Source organism: Miscanthus floridulus, chromosome 10 (assembly GCF_019320115.1).
Source record: "Miscanthus floridulus cultivar M001 chromosome 10, ASM1932011v1, whole genome shotgun sequence".
Classification (NCBI taxonomy): Eukaryota; Viridiplantae; Streptophyta; class Magnoliopsida; order Poales; family Poaceae; genus Miscanthus; species Miscanthus floridulus.
This window is the reverse complement of record NC_089589.1, coordinates 99,988,465-100,001,711: the sequence shown is the minus strand read 5'-3', so window position 1 is coordinate 100,001,711 and position 13,247 is coordinate 99,988,465.

Genomic DNA, 13,247 nt, shown 5'->3' with positions numbered 1-13,247 from the left:
TGAGTTCAAATCAAACCATTCCAAAAATTAATATGGAGCAGCATGAAGGCACATTCATGGTTATTGACCTATATTTGATTTTAATTTGATAAACTTTATTATTCTTCCTAAATTTAAATGCTCACAAAAATGCTCAATAAATCATTTTCCCCTACTTTAAAATGTTGTAAAATTTAGGGTGTTACATTTTTTTTGAAAAACTTGGTAGTTTGACTTAGCACAAAACTAAAATGAACTATTATTACGAAAATTTGGAGTAACAAGTAACATTCGATGTACAAGCAGTGATCTCTCTCTCTCTCTCTATATAGATATATATATGTATATACCTTCTCATAATGGAGTGGTTGAACACATGATCACAAGTATCAGGAAAAAAATACTTGTCAGGTATACATTTCTCGCTGTATTGCATTTGATGATTGCCATAAGATGAGAGGATGATACTAATCTCTTCTTTTCTTGTTCTCACTCTATTTGTTTTTCTTTTTCGCTATGCAGATGTTTATATAGAAGTAAGGATCTATGTGAACATTAGATTTATTCATTTCGAAATTATTTTTTTATATCTATATCAGTATTCATACCTACATCTATATCTGTATATACCTACCTACCTAGTATTCGTACCTACATCTATATCTGTATATACCTATCTATATCTGTATATACCTACCTACATTCTATCAATCAGTATCTATCATTCTATAAATCCCTACATTTTATCTATCTATATTTGTCTATCTATCTATATGTCTATCTATATGTCTATCTATTTATCTATCTACCCATTTATCTATCTATATGTCTCTATCTACCTACCTACCTACCTATCTATCTATCTATCTATCTATCTATCTATCTATCTATCTATCTGTCTACCTACCTACTTGTCTATTTGTCTGTCTATCTATCTATACCTACCATCCCAGTTCTCTATTCTGTTTTGTTTGTATGATTATCTATTTATGCATTTGTATTGCTGTTATTATAATTTATGTACTCCTCATGTGTACTATAACTATTAATTGGTATTGATTATTTTTAAGATAATGTTCTACAATATATGAGATAATTATTGAGTGGGCAGTGTTGTTTCAATATTGGGTTGCAAATAATCTTTAAAAAATTGAAAAATTATCGAATCGGCCTAGGTTTAATTTTGGCTTGGGCTAGCCTGATATGAGAAAAAATGGACGAAAAAAATCTAAAACAACTATGGGCCACGCTAAAAAAACAGCCTAAACAATATTTGTGGCCCATTTCAAGCCTGCACGTCGTATGGGCATTATAGGCCACGTTTCTATTTTATGATGTTTTCAGGATCTGCCAACTCAGCACCATGTCTACATTCGACTCTGCACACTTGCACACATGATAGGAGTCTATGCATTCATGACGTAAAAACCAATGTCAAAAATTAATGAAATGAAAAATGCAAACGACAAAAAATGTCATTTGTGACACGCATTTTTTGATGTTTATATTTTCGTTAACCTGATGTCATAAATGGTCCAATATAACATTGCAACACCCTAAAACTGCTCCTTTTGAAATAGAGAGAAATTGAATTAATTTTGTATTTATGTGCTCATGAAAATATAGGAAAACAAATCTTGTCATTAAATTAAAACTTATCATAAGGCTTAGCAACATTGCAGTGCATACATGCTAGTGCATTTGATTTATTGTGATGAGTGGTTTTGACTAAAATTCAAAATGAATTCAAGTTCTTTTGAAAAGTTTTGAAATAAAAGAAAAACAAAATCAAAAGAGAGTTTCCTTCCCAGGCTTTTGGCCCACTTGGCCTTTCTCTCTCCCCTCTCCCTGCAACCCAGCCTGAGTAGCTCCCTCTTTCGGCTCCACCGCGTAGGCCCGCTCCCACCTTCCCCATGCGGCCCACCTTCCCCTTTGCGAGCCAGCAGGCTGGCCCAACCAAGCCGTGCAGACGTGCACCTCCTCCTCCTTCGCTTAGCTCGTTGACGAGGTGGCCCCGCACGTCAGATGCATCGTCGTCTTCCTCGCCATTGCCGTGCTCCCCACGCCGCTCCGCCCCGGTCCCGCATCGTTGCCGTGCTCCCCACGCCGCTCTGCCCCTATAAAAGCTAGCCCGGGTGCCACGCTGCCCCAATATAGCCCTATCGCGAGCCGCCGCCTCCACCCAAGCTCGCCGCGTCGCCAAAACCCTAGCCGCCGCCACCGGAGCTCGCCGTCCACCCCGCCATGTCCCGCGTCGTCTCTGTGCTGGCTTCGACTGTTTTAAGGCCCTAGGTGAGCTCGCCTTGATCCCCGCTTCCACCCCATGTTTTCCTCGCGTTGAATCGTGGACTCTAGGGCCCTCTTCGCGCTCGCCAGCAATCTCTTCGCCGCTGGTCATGGCCGACCGCCGTGCCGATCACTATAGTCGGCCGGCACATCTCTCCCCATCCCATCTGATCCGCACTGCCCGATCTGAGATCAACGACCCAAGTTAGAAGATACCGTTTCGGCCAGCAATTTTGCTAAAGAGACCCTTGGCTTTTGAATACTCTAACACGCAGACCATGGCGTACTCCTAGAGTACGTTTTCCTATTCTGAAAGCGTAGTTTCTCTCTATAAGTTTCAGAATTCCTCTATTAGATTCATAATATATTTTCTTCTGTTGAAAACATAGTTGCTTCGGTTAGATCCAAGATTCGCTTTCATCTATTTACAATTTTGCCACTAGTTTTATTTAAGCTATATCTTCTTCGTTTTAACTCCGTTTTGAACCGTTCAAGTTGCGTTAGATTCATAATTGCATAATCTATATGTGCATCCTACTGTTGAACATGTTTTCCACTTTTGAAATTCAAGGTTAGGATTAATCAATTATTTTATTAAAGGAAATTTTGATTAATTCATAACTCCTTCGTTGTAGCTCCGATTTTCGTGATCTTCACGTTTGTGTGTTCGTAGTGAGACGTAGATTCTTTTTACAAACTTTTCATCTTGATTTTATGGTTGGTGTACTATTCTAATTTATTTCTATTCTTTGCTTTGTGTTTGATTGCATGGATGCCTGTGTGGTGCTTTATGACCTTGTCCAGTCGGTGAGCTTTACATGTTGATCAAGATAGAGTTCATTTGAAGTTTTGGACTTGAAGAAGGATCAGAGTTTAAGGCAAGTATAGCATGGGATCATCCTTATTAACTATTCACTCTAATGTCACTTAATTCATATGCATGTGTCTACCTTGATTCCTGTAAAGATATCCTAGCTTTTGTACCTTGTACCTTGACACCGTGGGATTATGCATTGGGTAGTACTTTGCTACTGCTCAATTAAATAACCATGATCAGTAACTTGACTAATGGTATATGCAATAAACGTTAAAATATGATTTTTAGCAACATGGAATAAGGGGGCTAGAGTATAGTTTTTGCGGTGCTCTAGATTCCTCTCCCAAGGACTTATCTGTAAGTGGATTCCCCTAGGACTTATAGTACAACCATGAGTGCTACATGGCTCTTGCTTTAGTTAAGTATGAGGACCTTTTCTAGCTCGTAGTAGCTTACCAAAAGACGCAAGAGGGGCCCTGATCTGTAGGTTCTTAGCCTGCCACGAGGGTGCACTTTGGTTTCTTTGTATTTTTGTTAGTCACCCCTTGGAGGGTAGTTCATGCTTATTGACGGGGAAACCTAGCAGGCTACACTTGTTAGACAAACCATTGAAAGACTTCATTGTGAACCCTGTCGACCTTCCTTGGAAGTGGGTCAAGAGGTTGTCCGCCTCAGGCGAAAGGGTAAATCACGGCTCATGGTGAAAGTGTACAACCTCTACAGAGTGTAAAACTGGTATATCAGCCGTGCTCACAATCACAAGTGGCCTGGGCTCCTTACTGAATAGATGATGAACACTAATGATACTGATGATATAGATGCTCACTTATGATTATTGTTTTTTCTATACATTAATCTTGTTTACATGATCATGTGGTTATTTAGGGCTTAAGTTAAACTTGCTACTACTCTAACTCTAAAATTTGACTGACTAAAATGCTAATCGCAGTAAACCAGTGTCAACCTTTTGAGCCTCATGAACCCCATGTTATATTGCTGAGTACGACATGTACTTACGCTTGCTTTACATTTTAATTCTTTGGAAAAATCCTGGATGGGTACCAGATTGTTAGAGTCTGGAGGACTTAGGCTTGTAATCAACCAATCAGTTGTCCCTATGGATTTGATGACTTCGCCTGAAGAACAGAGTGTCTTTCCACTGTCTACTATCTAAGGTTATATTCTTTGTATTAAGTATGCTATATATTAAGCATTGTCTATTGATGTTACCTCTATTTATAGCCATATGTGTGAGTTGACTTCTTGGGCTCACATATGCTGTGTATCTGGTTTTGTTCTTAAAACCAGGTGCTACAAAGTGGTATCAGATCAATGTTGACTGTTAGACGCAAGCCTAGTAGAAACTAGTCATTCTAAGGTTTAGAAGTTACTATAAAAACCCTTCTCTATGTACCATGATATTTTCTTCTCTACTATATATCTACCCTTGCTATTCATATCTACCTTCGTGCTTATTTTAAAGTCTTTGTTCTCATCTTCACTCCTTGATTTGATATGCTTTTAGAACTGTTCCTCACCACCTTCTTGCGTAATCTGAAGATGAGTCTTAGGATTATTACCACTAGTACAATGAGGACAATAGTATCGCAAGTTGAGTCAATGATTGAATTGTGCACCTTTAGTGCTTTGTTGAATTGTCATTATGCTTCTACTTGCTTTGAATCTTTGTAATGATTGCAATGATCTTGTTGGGTGTTCCCACAATTTCATTTAGTTCATTATGCTGTCTGAAACCTAGAGCAGTTTCTATTGTGTATTGTTTTCAACTATCTGAACTGTAGAATTTGGAAAAGTGTTCTATAAGGAAGTTGTGGAGGATTTGATAAGCTTTCCAACGGTATAATCTACAACTTCATTGGATTAACAGAATGAGAGTTACAACTGTTTTTCTACATGCAAGGAATTTTAGATTTCTTGTTTTTGCCCATACATGAGAGTATCATTGGGATGTCAAAACATCATGATGCTAGTTAGCCCATCTAGAAGGAGGTGCAAGCTTCCCTTTTTGTGTCTCCTAGTTGATCTTTTCTTAAGGGGTGTAGACAAGTTGAAAATTTGCAAGATGAAGTTTCATACGTTCTAATTATTCACTTGGAAGCATCGATTATCTCTGTGATGGTTGCTACCAGGAGAAGTGCTTCGTATGATGACCGAAGGAATCCTGCCAATTCTAATCCACCGCCATCAAATCCACCATCTATAGACCAAGATTTGATGATGCAAACTTAGTTAATACAGACTACTGCTCAAAGTGTGTTGAATAACCCACACCAAGCACCACCTATTGACAATCGTGGTGAATTTATGAAGGGACCCACCGACATTCTCTCATACAAGTGAACCACTAGAAGCTGATGACTGGTTGAGAGCTATGGAGTGACAATTGGACATAGCTCAGTGTGATGACCATGAGAAGGTGCCATATGAAGTTTAGTTATGCTCTCTAGCTCTCACTTGGAAGAATCGATTAATCTGATAAGAAAGGTGGTACCCAGAGGATGTATATCACTTAAGGGCTTCATCATCCAGAGTAAGTATCCTTTGCTTGGTTGATAAGTTATTAGATCATCTATGAGGAATTGATGCATTCAACAATATGGCTCTACATTCGAGCTATCCTCAGCTGGGAGTCCAATCTTCAACATACCCAAGACAAGTAGGCGTTGATGACATAGGAATGAGATATCTATGAACTATAGATAGTTCCACTGAGTCTCAAGAAATCCCAATGATATACTAAGAATGACAAGAAGGGTTGGATTAAAGCAATCAAGGTTTTATGACTTGGAAAAGTGTTATCACTTCGAGAAGCAAAGTCATGGCTGATGCCCTTAGCAAAGGAGAGTTATGCTAAGAAGGTTTGGATGACACCATGGACTTAGAATTGTGTTTGAGAGTTGAGCAACTTAACCTGAGCATATATAGTCCTTAATGTTTTAAAGTTGGTACTAGAACCTACTTTAGACTAAGAAAGTAAGAAGGTTCTGTTGGATGGCGAATAATTTAAGAAAGAGAATTGATAGTATGGAATAAAAAGGAAAGGTGGTCTAGTGATTGGAGTACTTGAGGGGTGTTTGGAGTACCTGTCTGAATCTTGGAATCAGTTTGGTAAGTTCCTTGAAGTAAGGTTAACAGGTATGCAAAGTAAAGAAGAATCCAAAGGCGGAGAATCTGCATCTCTTTGATCACCATCGTCCGAATCTCGAGCCGATGATTCATCTTAAGGGGGGTAGAATTGTAACACCCTAAAAATTGCTCCCTTTGAAATAGAGAGAAATTAAATTAATTTTGTATTTATGTGCTCATGAAAATATAGGAAAACAAATCTTGTCATTAAATTAAAACTTATCATAAGGCTTAGCAACATTGTAGTGCATACATGCTGGTGCATTTGATTTATTATGATGAGTGGTTTCGACTAAAATTCAAAATGAATTCAAATTCTTATGCAAAGTTTTGAAAATAGTTTTGAAATAAAAGAAAAAGAAAATCAAAAGAGAAAGTTTCCTTCCCTGGCTTTTGGCCCGCTTGGCCTTTCTCTCTCCCCTCTTCCTGTAGCCCAGCCCGAGTAGCTCCCTCTTTCAGCTCCACCGCGTAGGCCCGCTCCCACCTTCCTACACGCCCAGCTTCCCCTTCGTGAGCCAGCAGGCCGGCCCAACCAAGCCATGTGGATGCGCCCCACCTCCTCCTTCGCTTGGCTCGCTGATGTGGCGGCCCCTCATGTCTGCCGCATCATCGTCTTCCTCGCGCCATCTCCACGCGGGACTCCACCGGAGTCCGCAGCCACCCCGGCCCCGCGTCATTGTTGTGCACCCCACACCGATCTGCCCCTGTAAAAGCCAGCCCTAGTGCCACGCCACCCCGATCTAGCCCTATCATGAGCGCCACCTCCACCCAAGCTTGCCGCGCCGGCGAAACCCTAGCTGCCGCCACTGGAGCTCACCGTCCGCCCTGCCGTGTCCCACGTCGTCTCTGTTAAGGCTCCGACCACGTTAAGACCCTAGGTGAGCTCGTCTTGATCTCTGCTTCCACCCCATGCTTTCCCCACATCAAATTGTGGACTCTAGGGCCCTCTTCGTGCTCGCTAGCAAGCTCTTCGCCACCGGTCATGGCCGACCGCCGCGCTAGTCATTGTAGCCGGCTGGCAGCCTCTCTCTCCACCTCCCATCTGATCTGCACCGCCTAATCTGAGATCAATGACCCAGGTTAGAAGATACCATTTTGGCCAGCAATTTTGCTAAAGAGACCCTTGGCTTTTGAATAATCTAACCCGTAGTCCATGGCGTACTCCCAGAATACGTTTTCTTATTCTGAAAGCGTAGTTTCTCTCTATTAGTTTCAGAATACGTTTTCACTTTCAAAAAGCATAGAATTCCTCTGTTAGATTCAAAATATGTTTTCTTCTTTTGAAAACATAGTTGCTTCGGTTAGATCCAAAATACGCTTTCATCTATTTATAGTTTTGCCACTAGTTTTATTTAAGCTATATCTTCTTCGTTTGAACTCTGTTTTGACCCGTTCAAGTTGCGTTAGATTCATAATTGCATAATCTACATGTTCATCCTACTATTGAACATGTTTTCAACTTTTGAAATTCAAGGTTAGGATTAATCTATTATTTTATTAAAGGAAATCTTGATTAATTCATAACTCCTTCGTTATAGCTCTGATTTTCATGATCTTCGTGTCTGTGTGTGTTTGTAGCGAGATGTAGATTATTTTTACAAACCTTTCTTCTTGATTTTATGGTTGGTGTACTATTCTAATTTATTTCTATTGTTTGCTTCATGTTTGATTGCATGGATGCCTGTGTGGTGCTTTATGACCTTGTCCAGTCGGTGAGCTTTACATGTTGATCAAGATAGAGTTCATTTGAAGTTTTGGACTTGAAGAAGGATCAGAGTTTAAGGCAAGTATAGCATGGGATCATCCTTATTAACTATTCACTCTAATGTCACTTAATTCATATGCATGTGTCTACCTTGATTCCTGTAAAGATATCCTAGCTTTTGTACCTTGTACCTTGACACCGTGGGATTATGCATTGGGTAGTACTTTGCTACTGCTCAATTAAATAACCATGATCAGTAACTTGACTAATGGTATATGTAATAAACGTTAAAATATGATTTTTAGCAACATGGAATAAGGGGGCTAGAGTATAGTTTTTGTGGTGCTCTAGATTCCTCTCCCTAAGGACTTATCTATAAGGGGATTCCCCTAGGACTTATAGTACAACCATGAGTGCAACATGGTTTTGGCTTTAGTTAAGTATGAGGACCTTTTCTAGCTCATAGTAACTTAAAGAAAGGCGCAAGTGGGGCTCCGATCTATATGTTCTCGGCATGCCAAGAGGGTGCACTTTGGTTTCTTTGTATTTTTGTTAGTCACCCCTTGAAGCGACGTTCATGCTTATTGATGGGGAAACCTAGCAGTCTACACTTGTTAGACTAACCATTGAAAGACTTCATAGTGAACCCTGCCAACCTTCCTTGGAAGTGGGTCAAGAGGTTGGCCGCCTCGGGCGAAAGGGTAAATCATAGCTCATGGTGAAACTGTACAACCTCTATAGAGTGTAAAACTGGTATATCAGCCGTGCTTATGGTCACAAGCGGCCTAGGCTCCTTACTGAAAAGATGATGAACACTAATGATACTGATGATACAGATGCTCACTTATGATTATTGTTTTTGCTATACATTAATCTTGTTTACATGATCATGTGGTTATTTGGGGCTTAAGCTAAACTTGCTACTACTCTAACGCTAAAATTTGACTTACTAAAATGCTAATCACAGTAAACTAGTGTCAACCTTTTGAGCCTCATTAACCCCATGTTATATTACTGAGTACGACATGTACTTATGCATGCTTTACTTTTTTAATTCTTTGGGGCCTCATTAAGCCAGCCAAGGCTGCCTGCCTGAGCATGGAATACCAGGTAGGCGAATCCGGCTCGAGGTTGATTGCTAGAGTCTGGAGGAGTTAGGCTTGTGATCAACCAGTTAGTTGTCCTTGTGGATTTGGAGCCTTCGCATGAAGAACAGAGTGTCTTTCCGCTATCTACTATCTAAGGTTATATTCTTTGTATTAAGTACGCTATATATTAAGCATTGTCTATTGATGTTACCTCTATTTGTAGCCGTATGTGTGAGTTGACTTCCTGGGCTCACATATGGTGTGTATCTGGTTTTGTTCTTCAAACCAGGTGCTACAAACATAAATCTATGTATTATGACAAAATTGAAATGTTGATAGCACATCTCTTGTAGTGGTTTTTGTAGCCGAAATCATCATTTGTCCTTTGAGAAATGTTTTTGTCTCTTCTATTAAATCTCTTGCTGCAATGGCATCCTCATTAACAGCAAGAAAACACTTCTGTTAAGGCAATCCCAATGCAATAGACCATATATAATGTAACACCCGAGAATACTTGGCATAAATACGGATTTTTAGTATGGATTCAACATTGTTTTAACAAAGGTTGACCTAATTTAAGGAGGGACCAAAAATTGGACCTTTTCATCCGTCACTCGGGTGGACAAATGGAGACTACCAATATGCAGAGCTCGCTGAACACTTTTCATTTGACTACTCATATGTGTTGTTTGGAACTAGGATCACTAAGTTGCTCATGCTGCAAAATCTATAAAAGGGAAATAAGCTACAGTAACTTGGCTACATTAAAGTTTAAAGATTTTAAATATTTTAAAGTTTGATTCTTGGTATACTGTATGGTCGGCTATATTATTGGTTAAAGATTTTAAAGTTTGATTCTTGGTATACGTGTGGGGTCTTATAAAAGATAACAAAGGCTAATCTTTAAATTATAGATTTATCAAATTTTTTATTGCTTGTATATGCTGAATTGAGTTGTAATTTTTTATAGTTGTTTACCGAGTTGGTAGATAGATTTTACCGAAATGTATGTGAAAATTGAAGCGTGGCATACCCTATGGTAAAATCCTAGATCCATCGCTGTGGTTGCCCTAATGTAACACCCCAAATTTTGCACTTTTAGAAATAGAGTAAAAATGATTTATTTTGTAGTTTTGTGCTCATAAAAACATAGGTAAAAGAAAATTTTCTTTGAATTAAAATCCAACATAAGGGTAACAATATGTTTGCGCATACATGCCGTTGCATTGATACTTTTGTGATGAGTGGTTTGGAAAATAAATTCAAATCTCAATCTTTAAAATATTGCTTTCAAGTAGTGGTTTAAAAAGAATTTGAAAATTTGCAAAAACAAAAGTTAGATAAGATGCCTAGTTTTTAAAATCTAAAGGCTTGGAAAAGGTTTTAAGACACGTTAGGACGATGCCTCTTTTCCGGGAATCTTTCCGACCTTTTTCGGGATTAAATTCATATTTCTTGGAGCTTTATCTTTTTCCTCGATCAATGCAAAGTTTTTTTTGGGAGCTAAACCACTTTGGTTGTGTTCCTTATTCTTCCATCTATCCCCAGGAATTTTTCTAGTAGTTTTCGGAGCTCAGAGATATTTTTCGGAGCCTAAATAGTAATTCTCGATTTTCTGTAATTATTTTAATTCCGAAAATCAATATTTACTAAAATATCTCGGATTTCCAAAATATCCAAACCCTATGTGTATATATATATGCCGGCGTCTCCCTCGATGTGAGGATTCCAGAAGTACAGCCCGTTTTTCGAGCCGCCACTCGTAGCCCCGCAGATCGGACGCCGAAGTTCTCCACAGCTAGGTTTTCGGTGAACCTTCGGCGAGCTTTTCCGACCACCTCGGACGTCTCTGGCGAAAACCGTCACCACCACGAGGTAGATCTCGTCGTTCTCTACACCATCTTGCCATCGTTTTCACCAATCCGTGGCCGTTCATTGTTTCCCTAACCACTTTTTTTTTCTTCTCCGGCGAGGAGCCACCATGGTTGACGGAGCTTCTTCGATCTTCGTCGTCCGGCGCTGCAGCATCTCCCATGCGCCCCTACCGCGCGGACCATGCACCCCACACCCCCAGCCACGCCCCTTCGTGCGCCCCGCAGGCCCCGGCGAGCAGCCACGGCTGCTGTGCCGTTTGGCCAGCTTGCTGGCCACCCCGCGCGAGGCCCCGGGCCGCCGCAGCCTGGCGCGCCACGCCGCCCGGCCGTCCGTGCCCTGGCCAGGTTCTCCCTCCCCTGCCGTCCGTGCCCTGGCCAGGTTCTCCCTCCCCTGCATGAAGGACACTGCAGCAGCGACAGCCTCCCATGGCCATTGCTCTGTGCGTAAGAGAAGCAAGGTAGAAGATGGAGTATTTACAAGATTGCCATCCGGTAATTATCATTGATCTTTAATCCTTTGCCGTTTCATCATTTTAGCTCCGTTTCGTCTCGTTCTCGTTGCGTTAGTTTCGTGTCGAAGCGCTCTACGCAGTAGCGCTAATGGTTTTCATGTCACATGATTTTTCATATATAGCTAAATATTAAATTGGTTAACATGCTTATAATTAGTTTTATAACTAGAAACAATATAGGTTTTATATCTCGGTGATTATACATAACCTGTTAATTTGATTAATCAGTAACTTCAGTATAGTCTTAGATTATAATTAGTTGAATGTTGCATATGTGTTAAGTATGAATAGATGCCCTCACATGATTTATGTTTTTAATTTATAGATGATTAAATGACTAAAAGTATATATATAATCTTTTATAATTATAAAATATGACGTATGCCAACATTAATGCCTTTTTAATTATGACTTGCTTGGATCAATTATGAGACATAATATAATTGTTCTATTAGTTGCTCTCACATGTTCTATATTTCTAAAGTAAAGTTTAAATACTTTATATAATAAGAGATATGTTGATTAATAAAATATGATTAATTAGTGACATAAACATGTATGTCTTTAAATTGTAATTTGCCAAGTTTAAATGTGACATATATACTTTGAATATATATACCCTCATTTGTTATTATATTTCAATTTAATTTGCATAAATGATATCAAAATATTTATAATTAAGATATGATTAATTTATCTTAGTTTTCTAAATCTAATAACTCAAGTATAAAATGACTTAACTCAATTTTAGATATTCCCCTAAGATATCTTATACATGTTTTATGATCATTAAAATAGATAAAGCATATAGTTTTCTTTCCAACGTAAATCCTTCGATAGATGTTTCTGGTTTACCGTAGCTCCGATTAGTGTGCCTTTCGCGTGTGTGTGATCGTAGCAATGTGTAGATTAGATTTCGAATCTTTTCATTGATTGGTGTATTGTTCTAATCTAGTATGTTTGCTATGCATGCTTGTTCGGGTGCTTGTGTGGTGCTTTTTGGTCTTGTCCAGTCGGTGAGTTTTGCGTTGGTGATCTATAAGAAGTTGGAGATCAAGAAGAAGAAGAAGAAAACGTTGAAGATTAAAGCTTACCGAAGGATCGGTGTTTAAGGCAAGTATAGTTTGGGTTTTCTTTCTGTGACCATGATCTTGAAACTTGATTAATGAATATGCTATAAATATAAAAGATGACTTGTTAGCAACAACAGGAGGGTTAAATTCCCTCTCCACAAGGTCCCATTTGTAAGTGATCATCCGGAACTTACAGTACAGCTGTGAGGGCTATATGGCTCTGGCTTTAGCTCAGTATGAGGTCTTTTTCTAGCCGGCTTAGAGGATACTGCGAGTTAGGTATAGGACAGCCTCTGTCCTGTTGAGCCTAACTATGGAAGCGGCCTTTTTTTGGAAGGGGGGTTCCTATATCCGATGACCCTGCGGCCCTTCCCGGTTAGACGGAACCTTTGAAAGGCTTCATAGTGAACCCTGCCGGCCTTCCTTTGTAGAGGGTTAAGAGGCTCGCAACCTCGGGCGAAAGGGCAATTCACGACTCAGAGTGAAAGTGTACACCTCTGCGCAGAGTTTAATAAACTGATATATCAGCCGTGCTCACGGTCACGAGCGGCCAAGGGATTCTTACGCCAAAGATGAGCACTTGTTAAATCATGCTTAACTGAGTTATTTTGAGCTATTTATTATTCAATTATGCTTGATCATGTGGCTATGGAATACACTACCTTGTTGCTATATTTGCGGAGTTTGACATGGACTCACCCTTGCAATTTACCCCACACCTCAGGCTGGATGACAGTCTGTTAGAGACTTGAGAAGTTAGGCTTGT